The sequence below is a fragment of the Hemitrygon akajei genome, chromosome 1, assembly GCF_048418815.1.
Source record: "Hemitrygon akajei chromosome 1, sHemAka1.3, whole genome shotgun sequence".
NCBI classification, from domain to species: Eukaryota; Metazoa; Chordata; class Chondrichthyes; order Myliobatiformes; family Dasyatidae; genus Hemitrygon; species Hemitrygon akajei.
In genome coordinates, this window is record NC_133124.1 from 17,871,946 (window position 1) to 17,890,631 (window position 18,686).

The window sequence follows — 18,686 nt, forward strand, 5'->3', positions numbered from 1 at the left end:
GGATTAGATATTGGCTTCATGGGAGACACCAGAGAGTGGCAGAAGATCACTGCCTCTGTGAAGGGAGGCCTGTGACTCAGAGGGTGATGAGTGCGGAACGAGCTGCCAACACAAGTGGTAGATGCGGGTTTGATTTCAACATTTAAGATAAATTTGGATGGGAGGGGTATGGGGGGGTTTGCTCTGGGGGCAGGTCGATTTGGACTGGGCAGATTAATGGTTTGGTATGGACTAAATGGGTCGAAGGACCCGTTTCTGTGCTGTAGTGTTCTATGACTATACCTTGGGAAAAATACAAACACACTGAGAAGTTGAATTAAAAATATACTCTGCATGAGATGCAGCTGAATGATAAAATGGCATTAATGGACTAAGCAGACAAGATATCATCAGTGTACTGAACAGTTGAACAGACTGTTGCCTGGACTTGTTACTTGCACTCTCCTAGCACCTGAACCAAACTCTGTAGGAACCAGGCCTCAATTGTAATAGCTCTGACTCCTGAGGTCTAGAACAGCCTGCCGAGATTTGACAGGACACAAATACTGGATCAGATTTCTATTAAAGCTGCCCAGGAATTTAGCTGTGTTAAAATGTTCCTGACATTCGGAGACATTTAAAAGCTGATGAGGTTGATACATGCGTTAAAGCCTGTTTCGGTAAGCTCATGAATAGCATAACATTAACAGATTTTTAAAAAAATACAGAATAGGATTGGAAAGGCAAATCCCTTGTATAGTGGACTTCAGCACTGGAGTCCGAAGCCAGAAGAGAGAGACAGGTGGCATGCCATCTGTCACTCGTGCGTACAGCAGGTAGACCAGCCAAAGCAGGTATAATTCAGCCCATTTTCACTGTAATCAAATTCTAATATCTACTGTTCAGCACAACTTCTGAAATATTTGTATCAAATAGAAATTGAGAATTTTTATTCACAAATAAGCTACTGTAATTCTAAGTGTTGTGCCAACTTCTACTATCAAATGTTTTCCTGTTTTAGTTTTATTTTATTTATTGAGACATAGCGTGGAATAAGCTTTTCTGGTCCCTAGAGCCACATTGCCAGCAATCCCAGTTTAACCTTAGCCTAATCATGGGACAATATACAATGACCATATAACTTCTTATACCATATACCATATAACTTCTCTACCATATACCATCCATTTCTTCTTTGGACTGTGGGAGGAAACTGGAGCACCTGGAAGAAACCCAGGTTTCCATAGAAAATCCTTACAGGCAGTAGCAGGAATTGAACCCATGTCACTGGCACCATAATGCGTTGTGCTAACCACTACTCAACACTCCTTTGGCAGTTTTGTAAGAGTAATAATGAAACTTCTGGAATATTGCTAAAGAACATGTCTGGTTCACAAATGTTATTCAGAGAGAGGAATCTACTGCCCATTCTCGGTCTTAACTGTGTGAATTTGATGATTTTTAATGGGCAATTTAGGACAAGCAATAAATGCTGACATTTCTAGTGACATCTATGCTTCATGTTTGGAAATTTTTAAAAAAATGTACTGATTAATTATGTACTGACAGTAAGAATTGGCTCACCACAGGAATAATGTATTCATCTAGTACCTTTTAGAGTAATTTGTTTTGAGAATGCTAAAAAAATCTGAACTTATTTGTTCTTTTTAATCAGACATATAAACTAAAAAAATACAGAGAATGCTAGGAATTTGAAACATAGAAAGATATTAGAATTGCTCAGTATATCCAACAGCATCTGTGGAGGAAAATGCAGAACTCTCTCTTAATTTCCATGATTCCTGTTTGCTACCAGTCCTAAATTTGCAATTTTCCTCAACTGGTAACATGTGAAGCAGACCAGAGGAAGTAGATTGAAGCTAAAACAGATGGTCAAAGTTTTTTGTTTAAAGGGCTGCGATTTTTTGATTCTTGGTAGTGCCCACGAAAAAGGGGCTGAAAGGTATTCAGACCCTGCACTGCAGGTGTTAATGATAAAGAAGATACCAAGAGGGGTAACAAGTATCTCTTCTGGAGATGAGAGGATCTATAATGGTGAATAAAGGAACTGATGACCAATTGAATTAATATTTTGGTTTTATCTTCATGGAAAAGGTTGCAAGCAAATGCAGATGAAAAGACCATAAGACCATTACGTCAAAAGACATAGGAGCAGAATTAGGCTCCTTCATTCCATCAGGGTTCATTTATTTTCCATCTCAACTCCATTCTCCTATTTCTTCACCATAACCTTTGACATATTTATTTATAAAAAATCCATCAACCTCCACTTCAAATATATCCAATGACTTGGCCTCCATGGCTATCTATGACAATGAATTCTTCAGATTCACCACCCGGTGATTTACACAGATTCCCAAAGCCATCTCTCAGTGTTGCCTGGCTGAGCCATCGATGTTCTTTTGGAATTATTATGAATAAACTCTCATTGCCATCTCTACATCAGAGTCTGTCTTTCCTCTGCACCTGGGTTCTGATATAACCAGCACTTAGAATGACATTTTTCTCTCAATCTGATTTATACTTCTGAAATTTCTGACAATATTTCAGATTACCAGCATATTCTCAATGGGATAACATGCTAAATAACAGAAGCAGAAATGCAGTATTGTTTGCTCTTAGTGCTATGGCATAATACACTCAGTGGCCACTTCTTTTAGGTAGAGGAGTGGAACCCAGTGTAGTCCTCTACTGCTGTAGCCCATCCACTTCTAGCTTTGGCGTGTTATGCATACAAAGATGCTCTTCTGCACACCATTGTTGTAATGCATGGTTATTTGAGTCACTGTTACCTTCTTATCAGTTGAAACAGTCTGGCCATTCTCTTCTGACCTCTCTCATTAATGAGGCATTTGAGCCCACAGAACTGCCGCGCAATTGATCTTTGGATTTTTTTTGTGTGTGGCATTCTCTGTAAACTCTAGAGACTGTTGTGCATGAAATCCCAGGAGGTCAGCAGTTTCAGAGATACTCAGACCAGGCCGGCTGGCAACAACAAACATTCCACTATCAAAGTCACTTAGATGACATTTCTTCCCCCATTCTGTGGTTTGGTTTGAGCAACAGCTGAACCTCGTGACCACGTGCATGCTTTCATGCGTTGAGTTACTGCCACATGAGTGGGTGAATAAGTATTCACTTTGGCATGTTTTTCTAAGACAGTACCCACTAAGTGTGGGCTTACATCCCGTGAGGATCCTCTGGTCATAGAGACAGGCAGCAAAACTCTTCAACTGGATTCTGAAAGATGCAGCAGCGTTGACCTCTGTCAACCTGCTGCTCAAGTTTTGCGTCATCTCTGCGGCACTATCTCCGGGACGATGAACAGAGATCGGTAACCACCCACATGAAATCATAAAGCCTTTCGACTAATTATTATTTGCCCCTGCTGCTCATGCTGTTTTGGAGTTAGACATTTAATATAAATTCTGTAATTAAGGATTATCTTTTGATCATAGAGCAGATTTACATTAGATTTCAAGTGCTTAAGGGTAAGTAATTTAGGAATTCATACAAAATTTTAATTGCAATTTTTGCTGTAATCCCAGTAGCATGATTTCAACAATGCTGATATTAATTATGGCAAATCTGTATTCAATACATCAATCCAAGTTTCAATAGCACCAGTATGGAATAACTGATAATGCACAAAGAAGCCACTTTACCTTGCCTTTTATATGTAATAAAGTGCTCATTGAGTGTATGTTTTAGTCTACTACTGTTGAAGCCCATCTACTTCAAGGTTTGATGTGCTGTGCATTCAGAGATGCTCTCCAGACACAATGTGTGGTTACTTGAGTTACTGTCACCTTCTTGTCAGCTTGAACCAGTCTGGCCATACTCCCCTGACATCTCTCATAAACAAGGCACCTTTGCCCACAAGAATGTTGCTCACTGAATGTTTTCACTTCTTGCTCAATCCTCTGTAAATGCTAGAGACTATTGTGTATGAAAACCCCTGGAGATCAGCTGTAGCTGAGATACTCAAACCATACCATCTGGCACCAACAAATATGTTCAAAGTCACTTAAATCACAATGCTTCCCCTTTCTGATGTCTGGTCTGAACAACAACTGAAAATTTTGACCATGCTTGCATGCTTTTATTCATAGAGTTGCCGCCACATGATTAGCTGATTAAATATTTGCATCACAGGTGTACCTAATAAAGTGGCCAATGAGCGTACTTGCAGAACTGAACAGGGACATGAAGTAAACAAAATGATGCTTGCTGTAAGCCATAGTAGTTTTATTTTAGACGTGCTTTGCAACTTTAAAAAGGTACATTGGCTTTAAATCCATCACTTATACTTCAAGAGCAAACATGAGGAGATCTGCAGATGCTGGAAATTCAAACAACACACACAAAATGCTGGTGGAACACAGCAGGCCAGGCAGCATCTATAGGGAGAAGAGCTGTTGACGTTTTGGGCCAAGACCCTTCGTCAGGACAGACCCTACGACAGGCGTACAATCACCGTTTCTTTGACTGCAAGGATCGCAAGATCTTCCATCTGCAGACCCCAGAGCCTGTTGGCTCCACCAGTAGCAGGCATGGACTTCGTATCATGGTCCCGGACCCGGCCATCGATCTCGGCTGCCCCAGCAACCCAGGGCATATTGAAAACCCGGACTCCAGCACCGGCAACGCGGGTTCCAACGACCATGGACAGCTTCAAAGCAATTGCGCAACCACCCACTGCAACTCCAGCCTTGAACTCCAGGCCGGGTCTTCACATGCTGTGATTGTGACTCCCGTCTCCCCTTCCCCCACCACCACTCTGCAATCCCCTCTCCCTCAGAACCCATCGTCAGCTCCTGGGCCCTCAGAGGCTCCATCTTCCTCTCACCCCAACCCTTCCCTCTTCACTGACACTACCAGCCTCCCTCCCCCCTCTGATCCCATCTCTCATCCATGCCGGGTCTTTACCATTCCCTCTGACCTTCAACTCTCTGAGGCAGAGCGCTCTGTCCTCAGTAAGGGCCTCAGTATCTTTTAAGTCCTGACGAAGGGTCTCGGCCCGAAACGTCGACAGCGCTTCTCCCTATAGATGCTGCCTGGCCTGCTGTGTTCCACCAGCATTTTGTGTGTGTTACTTATATTTCAAGCAATTTCTTAATCTGCTTTGAACAAGAATACTCTCTTTCCTTTGAAAGGAGACAACAAATTTTTGTTCTTATTGGGCAAGTTTATTGCACAGCCTCACAATATCACTACTCAAGTGTGAACACATTCCATAAATAGAATTAAATGAGGGTTTTATTATCCTTCCTTCAGTGCTAACTTTCCATTTTGTGTCACTGAATGAAACTGATTTCTTGTTACACTGTGTAACAAATTAGTCTTTGTGTTATCATCAATGTTTTGTCAGACCCTCATTATCGGAAGCTCTTCAGACTCAGCTTTATTATCACTGAGTTATATGAGGTCAAATTTGTTGCTTTGTGGCAACGGTGCGGTGTAAAGGTGCAAAAATTACTATAAGTTACGGAATAAGCTGTGCAAAGATAGGAATGGCGAGTGGTGTTTCTGAGTCGTTCAGAAATCTGATGGCAGAGGTGTAAACATGGTTTCCGACTTGCAGAGGCTTCAGGCTCCTGTGCATCCTCCCTGATGGTAGAAATGAGAAGAGGACGTGCCCCAGGTCGTAAGGGTCTTTAGTGATAGGTGCTGCCTTCTTGAAGCACTCTCTCTTGAAGGGAAAGGGTGTTATGCCTGTGATGAAGCTGACTGAGTCAACAACCCTCTGCGGCCTCTTGAGATCCTGTGCGTTGAAGGCTCCATAAAAGTTCAAAGTAAATTTACTATCAAAGTCATCATTTACAATGCTGAGATTCATTTTCTTGTAGGCATACTGAACAAATCTACAGAATCAGAATCAGGTTGATTCTCACTGGTATGTGTCATGAAATTTGTTATCTTAGAATAATAATTATAACAGAATCAATGAAGGACTGCCTAGCTGGGGCGTTCAAACAGAGTGTGTACGGCAACAAACTGTGAAAATGCAAATATAAATAAATAGCAATAAATAAAAAGAACATGCAATGAAGAGTTCTTAAAAGTGAGTCCAGAGGTGATGGGAACACTTCAAGGAAGGTTCAAGAGCCCGATGGTTGGGGGTAGTAACTGTTCTTGCAGTTGGTGGTGCGAGTCCTGAGGCTCCTGGACCTTCTTCCTGATGCCAGCAGTGAGAAAAGAGCATGTCCTGGGCAGTGGGGGGTCCTTGATGATGGATGTTACTTTCCTGCAACAACATTTTGTGTAGATGTGCTCAGTGGTGGGCATAGCTTTATCCATGAAAGACTGGGCCGTATCCACTACTTTCGGAAGGATTTCCATTCAAGGGCATGAGTACTTCCATACCAGGCTGTGATGAAACCAGTTAATATACTCTACACTGCACACCTATGCAGGTTTGTCAAAGTTTTAGATGTCATGGCAAATATCCGTAAACTTCTAAGGAAGTAGTTGCCGTTTTCTCTTTGTAATTGCATTGATGTACTGGGCCCAGGACAGGTCCTCAATTAGTAACACCAAGGAGTTCAAAGTTGCTAAGTCTCTCTACCTCTAATCCTCTGATGAGGCAGCCAATTGGACCCAGGGTAGATCCTCCACGATGTTGACGTACAGGAACTTTCCAGCACTGACCACCCAGTGAGCATTGGTGCACGTTCTCTTGACTTCCCCTTCCTGAAGTCCACAATAGCTCCTTGGTCTTTGTGATGTTGAGAGTGAGATTGTTGCAATGCTTTTCCACCACCTGATTAATCTCACTCCTGTTCACTGCCTCAGCATCAGCTGAAGCATTACCTCCAAAGCTGGTGTCATCACTGAATTTATAGGAGGCTTTTGAGCCACAGTCATGAGTGTAGTGAGAGTAGAGCAGTCGGTCAAGCACACATCCTGAAGATATGCCTGTGTTGATTGTCAGTGAGGAGGAAATGCTTTTGCTGATCAGCATTAACTGTGGTCTCCTGGCGAGAAAGTCTGAAGGATTCAGTTGTGGGATAAGGTCCAGAGGACCAGGTTTTGAGGCTTAGTGATTGATACGGAAGAATGATGCTGTTGAACACTGAGCTGTAATCGATAAACCGCAGCATGACATATGTCTTGCTGCCGACTATGTGCTGCAAAGCAGAGTGGAGAGGCAGTGAGATTGTAGACCTGTTGGAGGAGTTGTAAGAGAGTTACTGTGGATCCAAGGCAGGAGCTAATTCTAGCCTTATCCAACCTCTCCAAGCACTTCATCGTGGCAGATGATAAATCAAAGTATTTGGTACAGGAGATGGGATGTTAGGTATAAGACATTGGTGAGGCCCATTTTGGAATACTGTGTGCCATTTTGATCTCCTACGTACAGGAAAGATGAACATGAGATTGAAAGAGTACAGAGAAAATTTCCAATGGTGTTGCTAGTCTGGAGGACCTGAGATATAAGGAGAGATTGAATAGATTAGGACTTTATTCATTGGCACATTTGATAGAGATATACAAAATTATGAGGGGTGAATGCAAGCAGGCTTTTTCCACAGAGATTGGGTGGAACTATAACTAGACGTCATTGGTTAAGGGTGAAAGATAAAAGGTTTAAAGGGGAAATGAGGGGAAATTTCCTCACTCAAGAGGGTCGTGGGAGTGTGGAATGAGCTGCCAGCACAAGTGGTTCTTGCAAGCTCGATGTCAATGTTTAAGAGTATTTTGGATAAGTACACGGATAGTAGGGGTATGAAGGGCTACTGTCCTAGTGTAAGTCAAAGGGAGAAGGCAGTTTAAATGGTTTGGCACAGATGCGATGGGCTGAAGAGCCTAGTTCTGTGCTGTATTTTCTATGACTCTTTCAATACTCCTGCATCACAGGTATTGAGTATTTCACCCTGCTCTTGGGCACCAGTAATTATTAGCAATAAGAACTAATTTTCTTGCAAGGGGCACCTCCTAGACAACCTAACTATCATGCAAAGTTCTGTGAATTTTAAAACAGTAACCAGGTCATGCTAATTTGTGAGTTGCCCTGTCATTAGAAAATCAGGGGACGAAAGTTCTCTAAAAGAATCACAGCAGATGGGTCTCTGTGAAAATTGATTGAATAATTAGAATGTGATGTTGGTTTAATTATCCATTCTTTGGGTCCTCTTACTTCTCAAAAAGAATTTGGGAAAGGTTGAGAATAAAATGGTCTCATGATGAATGAATAATTAACAGAGTGTTACAGAGGTGGAGCAGGAAGCAAGTATTTTTACTATTGAAGTTTCAAATGTAAGAATAGCTTAGCTAGTAACTAACATTATAATCAGACAACTCCGGTTAAAGCCTGATGTTGAACTAGAGCATGAAATGCGAGCTGATTTTAGGAAGTTTTTTTTTAAAGATTAGCTTTGTCTAGCATGTGAACATTGAAAAATTGGGACATACAGCAAAATGCGTCATGTGCGTCAGTAACCAACATAATCCAAGGATGTGCTGGGAGCAGCCTGCGAGTGTTGCTACACTCCCGGCGCCAACATTGCATGTCAACAACTTACTAACCCTAACTCATACACCTTCGGAACGTGGGAGGAAGCCAAAGCACCCGGAGGAAATCCTCCTTGTCAATGGGGAGATCGTACAAACTCGTTACAGACAGCACTTTAATTACAGGAATTAAACCACAGTCGTTTGTCCTGTAAAATGTTTTGTTAAGGGCTATGCTACTCTGTCATTTGGTATATTTAATTCAATTAAATGCTTGCTGCAGTTTTGAAGATTTAAATCGATCCAGAGTGCTCTCTGTGTGAAGTTTGCATGTTCCCCTTGTGGCTCTGTCGAATTCCTTGGATTCTCTGCTTTTTTACCACATTCCAAAGCCTTGTGAGTTGGTAAATTAGTTGACCACTGTAAATCACCCCTAGTGTGTGCATTCATGGTACAATCTAGTGGGAGTCAGGGGAAATTTGGAGAATACATTGAAATTCTGTAAATACTGAGATTTGAAAGGCCAAGATAGAGTGAAAGTGCAGAGGATGTTTCCAGTCATTGGAGGGACTAGAACCAGAAGACACAAAATAAAAGGACATTCCTTTAGAACAGAAGTGAGGAGGACCTTCTTTCACCAAGGGATGGTGATTCTGTGGAATTCATTGCCTCAGACAGCCATGGAGGCCAAATCACTGGATATGTTTAAAACTAAGATAGAGAGGTCCTGATTAGTAATGGTGTTGGAAATTACAGGGAAGGTAAGAGAATGGGTTGAGATGTAATAATAAGTCAGCCACTATTGAATAGTCGGGCAGACTCGATGGGCCAAATGACATAATTCTGCTGCTAAATCTTATGGTGTTCTGGTCAAATAAAAAATAGAATTTATTTAGGATTAGTGTAAAATGGGTCTCTGCATACTCAATGGGCTGAAGCGCTTGATTCTGGAGTCTCTATGACACTGTCCCTTTTACACCTACATCTCTATCAATCCCAGACTTTATCAGCAAGTGTACAGAGGACTGTGTACCAAGCAGGTCAATCCGAGCCATCCCAAAATGGAAACCATGGATGAACCAGGGAATTCTCTCATAGAGGGGTCAGAAGTGGAGAGAGTGAGCAACTAGCAATTTCAAATTCCTGGTGTCAGTATCTCTGAGGACCTAACCTGGTTGCAGCATATTGATGCTGTTATAAAGAAGGGAAGACAGTGGCTATATTTTGTTAGAAGTTTGAGGAGATTTGGTATGTCACCTAAAGCACTCGAAAACATCTACAGATGTGCTGTGGAGAGCAGTCTGACAGGCTCGTATGAGGGTAACTACTGCGCAGGATTGAAAATCATTGCAGAAACTTGTAAAATTAGTCAGCTGGATCAGGGGTACTAGCCGCTGTAGTATCCAAGACATCTTCAAGGAGCGGTACCCTGGGAAGACAGCGTCTATTATTAAGGGCCCCCACCACTCAGGACATGCCCTCTTCTCATTGTTACCATCAAGAAGGAGGTGCAGAAGCCTGTAGGCACACATTCAGCGATTCAGGATTCAGGCAGATCCCCTCTGCCATCCAATTTCTAAATGGACATTGAAACGCATGAAAACTACCTCACTACCCTTTTGTACTTCTGGTTTTTGCACTACTTATTTAATTTAGCTATTTAATAGAAATATATATATATACTTACTGAAATTCAGTTTTTTCTCTGTATTTATCATGTATTGCATTGTACTGCTGCTGTAAATTTTACAAATTTCACAACATAAGCCAGTGTTATTAACCTGATTCTGATGCTGAAATTGAGACCTGAACCCTGTGAAGCCACCAGAGTTGCTGAGAGATGTAAAAGGAGTCAGTTGTGACAGGGCTTACATGCTATATTGAACTCCAAAATGAAGTCAGATAAAATCGCCAACAATAGTGCCTACCTTCCTGATGAGATCAATGCATTCAATGCATATTTTCAGCAGTAGGGGATTGCAATGCCACCAGCCATTCCTGACAGCCTCCAGCGAACCGGAACCCACAGTCACCGTAGCAGACATTGAACGGCAGAAAGCATCTGGCCTGAATGGAGTCCCTGGCAGTGTCCATGGATCCTGCACAGATCAGCTGGGAGGGGTACACATGCACCTGTCTACAAACAATGGTGTTGATGTTGAGCGCTTCAAGTTGCTTGGCGTGAACATCACCAATAATCTGTCCTGGATCAACCACATTGATGTCATAGTGAATAAACCTCACCACTGGATCTGCATCCTTAGGCAGCTGAAGAAATGTGGCCTCTCTCTATTGGCTCTTACCAAATTTTATTGATTTTCCTTAGAAAATATTCTGTCTAGGTACAGAACAAATGGGTATAGCAACTGTCTGCCAGTGACTGTAAGAAACTGCAGAGAGTTGTGTACACAGCTCAGCACATCACCGAACAAGTCTCGTCTCCATGGACTCTGGATCAGGGCTAATTATAATCTTTGCTTTAATTCCAGTTTCCTGCCTGCAGGCTCTCCCTTGATTGGCCACAAAACATGGTAGATGAGTTATGCTTTCCAAGGAGACAGTGACTATAAGGAGTTACCAGCTCCATGATGATCTGCATCTGGAATACCCTCACTTCAACTGTTGTATACATAAGCTATTAGACGTTCACAGTGAATAGTACTTCTGATATTGCTCTTTATTGCATCATTAGTATATTGTTTAATCACTATCCACCCACTGCATACACTGTAGGAAGTACCACAGCCGGACAGGGGCGAGTCAGATTTCAGATGTTTTGCCATGGATTTTTTCAATGTTTAAAGTAAATTTATTATCAAAGTACATATATGTCGCTATATAAAACCCCAAGATCCATTTTGTTGCGGGCATACTAATAAATCTATAGAATAATAACTAAAACAGAATCACTGGAAGACCACCCAACCAGAGTGCAAAAGCCACCACACTGTGCAAATGCAAAAGAAGAAACAACAGGAACAATAATAAATAAACAAACAAACAAACGAACAGGCAATAAATATGGAGAATATGAAATGAAGAGTCCTTGAAAGTGAACCTATTGGTTGTGGAAACTTTTCAATGATGGGACCAGTGAAGTTATCCCCTTTGTTTCAAGACCCTGATGGCTGAGGGATAATAACTGTTCCTGAACCTGGTGGTGTGAGTCCTGAGGCTCCTGTCCTTTCTTCCTGATGGCAGCAGCAAAAAGGGAGCATGTCCTGGATGGTGGGGGTCACTGATGATGGATGCTGCTTTCCAGCGACAGCGTTTCATGTAGATGTGCTCAATGGTTGGGAGGGTTTTACCGGTGATGGACTGGGATATATCCACTTTTTAGAACTTTAAGGATTTGTAGAGTTCACAGAAAGGCCTACAGTATTATGACCTCTTCTGCGGTATAGTCGTAATGCCATTATTTGCCTAATTTTGTGATGATTTGGAAACACCGCTATGTCTCTGTACCTTTCATATAAAAGGTCATGTTTAGAGTCATAGAACTCCACAGCACAAAAGCAGAGTCATTATTCTGCCTAGTGCAATTGATCTGTACTCAGACTATAGCCCTCCACAGTCCTCCCAATTACATTATTCTGATAGGGTCATAATCAAGCTAATGTATCTTAGCAGTTCTTATATTGTAGATATTCAATTCATTTTCCAGTTGTGTTTCCATTGTGCATGGTAATTTTTTTCCTTGCTGGTTTTTAAGTCGTCATTACTCTGTGCTCTTTAATTGAAGGGACAACATAGGGCACCATGGGAATATAGCGATTATTGTGATGCTATTACGGCTCGGGGCATTCTCAAGTTTGGAGTCCAATTCTGGCACCATTCTGTCAAGAGTGGCCGGCTGGTGGCGTAGTGGCATCAGCGCTGGACTTCGGGCTGACAGGTCCTGAGTTCGAATCCAGCCGGCTCCCTTGCACGCTTTCCATCCACGCTGGGTTGAGCGTCGAGCTAGCAACTCGACCTCGTTAAGAAAAAAATGGAGATGCTAAAGAAATGCCACATGATGAACAATCACCAAAAAAGATCGGTGCAAAAAGCTTGTCATGACACGTCCCAATGACTCCACCAGGAGTCTTCTTTCTGTCAAAGGTGTCTGTGTGTCCTACCCTTTGAAATGCGTAGATTTTCTTTGGGTATGTTAATTGCTCATTGTAAATTAACCCATGATTAAGTTTGGTTTAATTGAGTTTGTCGAGGTTTGCAGGGCCCTTTGGCTTGAAGGGGCAGAAGGGCCTACTGCATGCTATATCACTAAATAAGTAAGTAAATAACTATTTGAAAACAGCTTTACAGTCAATTTAGAAAGAGATTTAATGGATTTAAAATCATCTGAGGCTGCTGAAGTTTCAGTAACTCCTCCTGAGTTTGGCACGTGACATTGAGGTTAGCACATCACTTTACAGTGCAATCAGAAGACCAGATTGCAATTCCCAACACTGCCTGTAAGGAGTTTGTATGTTCTCCCCTTGGCCGTGTGGGTTTCCTCCAAGCACTCTGGTTTCCTCCCACACTCCAAGGATATACTGTTAAAGTTGGTGAGTATGGGCATGCTATGATGTCACTGGAAGCACGGTGACTCCTGTGGGCAGCACAGTCTAATCCTTGCTAAATTGATTTGACGTAAGTTAAGCATTTCACTGAATGTTTCAATGTACATGTGACAAATTAAGCTAATATTTAAAGCTCAATTCTGTACCAATCTGTAATAGAGGAGACCAAAATTCCCGAGTGAACAGGACACACCTCCGGCAAATCTCCTGCTAGGTGTCAAGGCTGATTCTACTGTGTTCCTATCTTGGGTCACTTAGAGCCCACATTTCTTGCTGCAGGTAGCCAAGACTTCGGTTTCTGGGTAAAAATTTAAGGCATAGAAGCAGGAAAGAGCCAATTGGCTCACTGTGCCTGCTCCACCGTGCAAGTTGTTCATGGCTGATCTTTCGCCTCAGCACTACTTTCAAAGGTCAAATTTAATGTCAAAGAGATGTTTACAAAATACATCCTGAAATGCTTTTTCTTCACAAACATCCACAAAAACAGAGAAGTGCCCCAAAGAATGAACGACAGTTAAACGTGAGAATCCCAAAGTCCCCCCAGCTCCCCTTTCCCGTGCGTAAGCGGCAGTGAGCAACGATACCCCTTCACCACACTAGCAAAAAAAAAGTGCTTCGGTACCTGTGCTAATCTTATATTTCTTGAATCCCTTAAAAAACAAAATTCTCTTAGTTTCTATCTTGAGTGCACAAAGTGAAATATTTCAAAGATTCATTATCTTCTGTGTTAAGAAATTGCTTCTCATCTCTGTTCTGAATGACAGACCTCCTATTCTAACTATCACCAGGGAAATACCAGATACACCTCCACACTGTCAAGCTTGATTAGAATTTTGAGTTTCAAAGAGATCACCTCTTGTTCTTCTGCAGTCAAGGGAATAAACTCAGCCTGAGTAATCAATCCTCATACACAAATTTAGTGATGTGAGGCAGCATTTCCTCTGTGACAAGTATATCCTTTTTGATAAAGGGTCTGGACCTGAAACGTTGACTGCTCATTTCCCTCCAGGGATGCTACCTGACCTGCTGAGTTCCTCCAGCATTTTGTGTGTGTGGCTCAAGATTTCCAGCATCTGCAGAATCTCTTGTGTTTCAGGGGAACATGAGTGGAAACTTCTTCACTCAGAGGGTTGTGAGAATGTGGAAGGAGCTGCCAGCACAAATGGGTCCATGTGAGCTATGGTCCCGGCGCAGGTCATTGGGAGTAGGCAGTTTACATGGTTTCAGCGCGGACTAGATGGGCCGAAGGGCCTGTTTCAGTGCTGTATTTTTCTATGACCGTATGACTCTAGGGATGTGCATAAAATACTCCATGTGTGATCACAGCACGGCCCCATGTAATTGGAGCAAGGTGTCTCTTTTGTACACAAATCTTCTTTCGGTAAAGACTAACAAAGCATACACCCTTCCATTTACTTGCCAAATCTGCATATTAACCCTCAGTAACTTGAGTCCAGAAATTCCCAGATGCCTCCGAACACCATCACCATTCAGTCTCTTGTCATTTAAAACATAGGCCTTTTGTCCTACCAAAACATATGAACTCATATTTTTTGAATCGTGTTCTATCCACCTTATCCTTACCTGGTTACTGAGCATGTCAAACCATTTTTCTCATCTACCTCAGCTCCTGATCCTCTCCTTACAACCCCTTGCGCATTCTCCTCCCGGCCCACACTGCCATGTGATTTACAAATTTGCCAGTTGTTTGTGATCATTGGAGAATATTGCACCAGACAGATTCAGAATCAAAAATATTTATCACACATACACGAAAACATAAAATGAAATGCGTCATTTCTAACAAGAACCAACACACCCACGAGGGCAGCCGGCAAATGTTGTCACACTTTCCAGCACCAACATTGCTCGGCAAAACAACTCAGAACACATCAGCAAAACAACAACAGCAAAACAAGCCCCATTCCTCCCCCCCACCCCACCCACCCACATACAGTCCTCCAACCCCAAGATTCTGGACTCCAGCTGCTAGTAGATTCACAGATCAGCTACATTTCCTCAGTGGACTGCGGGCTCTGGCCATCGGGCCTCGACTTCCAGACTTCTGATCGAGCTATGGGCTTCAATCGTTAGTATCACTCTGAGGACTCACAGTTTTCAACCAATGAGGACTCTGTATGGGGACTAGCCCTCGAACACCAGACTCTCCGATATCATCCAATTGTTGCTAGGACATCACAAACTACCTGGAAGATTATCAAATGGTCAAGGCGCCAAGTGATTGAACTTCATTTTCCATTTTTTAATTTATTTTAGTAATTTCATTAAAAAAGAACATTCTCAAGACACTAGCACTGACTGAAATATCCTCCTTCAGGGCAAGCAGAACACTTCATTTTGCAAAGTTAGATCACAGAATTGTGGCAGATGAAGTTTTTTTTGCATATCTCACCATGCCTCACAGAGAAAGATGGTTAATGCCATCTGTAATGTGAAAGTACTTGAATAAAAGCATGTCTATGGCTGGACATAGAGGGATGCTTCTGCATCTGAAATGATAGTGCCACTGAAAGTTACACACAGGGTGCTCGAGGGACTCAGCAGCATTTACGGAAGAGAGTCCTGATGAAGGGACTTGGGCTGAAATATCGACCGTTTGTCCCACTCCTTAGATGATGCCTAACCCACTGAGTTCCTCAAGCATTTTGTGTGTGTTGCTCTGGATTTCAAACATTTACAGAATCTCTTGTGTTAATGAAGTGCTGTGCGCACTTATGAAATCACATTGGACAACAACTTTTTTTTTCAAAAGTGCTGCTTCCTCAGAATGTTCATAGGGGACCGCTTGAAGGTAATCACAAATATAATTTCAGACAACTTGATCATGTAGGAATGTGGCAACACAACAAATTAATTTTTATTGAATATAATGTGTATAATTGCATAATGGTGCGATTACTTGCAATAGTTCAACTGAGCTAAAAATGTTTCATTGATGATTTTTGTTTGTACTCAGTGTTTGAGGCTTCTTCCTTAAGCGTACAATAATAATCAGCCAGTAGTAATGGTTTCCAGTTGCCCAGATACCATTTCTCCATGACCGCGATGCCCTGGTGAAACCTTTCACCATGCTAGTCACTGACAATGATAAGCTTTTCAGGGAAGAAGTCTAAATGGGAATGGAGAAAATGAGTCTTTAGTGACAGGTTGCTTTTCATGATTTTGTATGCTTCAAGCATGTTGTCAACCAGATGCACCTAGTTGGTGCTCTGTAGTTGCTATTCTTTTTCAACACCATCCTTAAATGCCTTCCATGCAATTTTCTCTAATCCCATTAGAAGTTCTTAGAATTGCCTGTCATTGATGACTTGTTTAATTTGTGGACCAACAAAAATGCCTTCCTTAGCCTCGGCATCATTTATTCTGACTTGAATAATGAATTGAAATAACACATATAGGCAATTATAAAAAAAAATAGTGCTTGAAAGGGAAATCTTGTGGTGATTTTCATGATCAGCTGCCCAAAATCCATAAGACACACCCAAAAAGTGTTCAGGAAGCAAAATCTTTGTTGTCCAGTGTAATTGGACTGATACTTCTTCATCTAGGCAATGACTCTGCATCAGCTCCCATGTGAAATTGGTTACTATCCCAAGATTCATTCTCACTAAATTGTTCTGTCCTAACAATACCTACCGTCACCACATCAGAGAGCGAACTGCGAGAGGAAGCAGAGAAATAGGAAGAAGATTGCATGGTGAGAATAAATATCTCCCTTTTGTTCCCTCTTCCCTAGAAGTCCATATTATTCGAGGTAAAATGCAGAAGACTGCTTCAGAATCAGAATCAGACTTTAATCGCCAAGTACCTATGCACATACAAGGAATTTACTTCTGGCAGATGTTGTCTCTCTGCTCATAACAATAATAATGATAAATATAAATGAAAATATAAATTATACATACAGGTAGTGCAATCCAAGTAATAGTTAGCCGACAGTTAACCGGCAGTTAACTGTTCAGCAAAGTGACCGCAGTAGGGAAAAAACTTCTCCAGTGCCTATTAGTCTTAGTCTGGAGGGATCTGAAGCGCCTACCAGGCAGAAGCAGATCAAACAGTCCATGCTCAGGATGGGAGGAGTCCTTTATGATGTTCCCCGCCCTCTTCTTCAACCTGGAAGAGTACAGGTCCACAATAGAGGGCAGGGAGGCTCCAATGATGCGCTCGGCAGTCCTCACTGTGCGCTGTAGTCTGGTTCTATCCTGCTTGGTGGCGGCTCCAAACCACACAATGATGGAGGTGCACAGGACAGACTCAATGACTGCAGTGTAGAACTGCAGCAGCAGTTCCTGAGGCAGACCGTATTTCCTCAAGAGCCGCAGGAAATACATCCGCTGCTGGGCCTTCTTCAGGATGGAGCTGATGACATTTCATCAGGATGATGCTTGGAAGACATTTTATGATGAAGAATGACACGTGTGCTTGAGGTTTTCTGTGAGCTGAGTGAAGCTCAAAGCATCTACTTCAAAGTTCGAAGCAAATTTTACTATCAAAGTACATATATGTCACCATATACAAATCTGAGATTCAATTTCCTGTAGTCACACTGAACAGGTCTATAGAATAGTGACGATAATAGAATCAATGAAAGACCACCACTGGGGCATTCAACTTGAGCACAGAAAACAACAAACTGTGCAAATGCAAATATAAATAGATAAGCGATAAATATAAAGAACACGAAATGAAGAGTCCTTCAAAGTGAGTCCTTTGATCGATAGTTTTGCGCAATTCTCTCATTTGCTAATGCCGCAATGTTGATGAGGTACTGTTTGTACTGTGAACAGTCTGAAGATCCAAGATTTTGACCAATGCTTCGACCTGCCAAATGGAGCTGAGCTGAGGAAAAAGCATTTTCTGTGGGACTGCTCATCATTAAATGGAGAGACTTTGTATCAAGTCAATCAGTTTCTAGAGTCAGAAGATCATTCACTAAACTCTTGTTTTATTCATGATTCATTTGCACTGTCAGAATTGAGGGGATTTCATGCATCATTTGAGCTCTCACAGCTCTTTATTTGTATGATGGATATCGTAAGGATCCATATGAAAATAATCTCTCCCTTAGCAAGCACCATTGATCCCATGCAACCAACGCCTGTCTTTTGCGTAAACTGGGAAACATTATTCTTTGGCACGTGGGCCTTGTAGGCTGAGCCAGCATTTACTTGCCTTTATTGATATTTATCAAATCCTCACTGTTTTGATTTGATGAAAGCACTGCATGCTTTAAGAAGGATCTTGGCCCGAACAGTTGACTGTTCATTCATTTCTATAGATGCTGTCTGCCCCGCTGAGCTCCTCGAATATTTTGTGTGTCTTGCTCTAGATTTCCAGCGTCTGGAGACTTTCTCATGTATGCACTGTAAAATGTGACAAATAAAGCTAACCTATTGATGCACCATCAATAACTCTCGGAGACAGGAGGTGAATGATAGGCTTTTATTAGCAGCAAGAGACCATGATTAGCAGCTAGAGACCATGATTAGCAGCAAGAGACCACCACACAACATTCTGGAGACTGAGGGAGGAGCCACAGGAGCAGTCAGCAGAGGGGTGTGTCCAGACAGGTATATGTAGTTTACCACACCTATAAAAAAGGATACTGCTGGAATTGCTCCAATCCTTGAGTTGGAGGCATACCTGCAA

The 18,686-nt window shown here is 42.0% G+C and overlaps 1 protein-coding gene across 1 annotated transcript in view; it reads left to right on the forward strand.

Moving 5' to 3' along the window:
- The window catches only part of csmd3b (CUB and Sushi multiple domains 3b), a 2,154,916-nt gene that overhangs the window by 404,068 nt on the left and 1,732,162 nt on the right, over positions 1-18,686 (forward strand). The window lies entirely within an intron of this gene.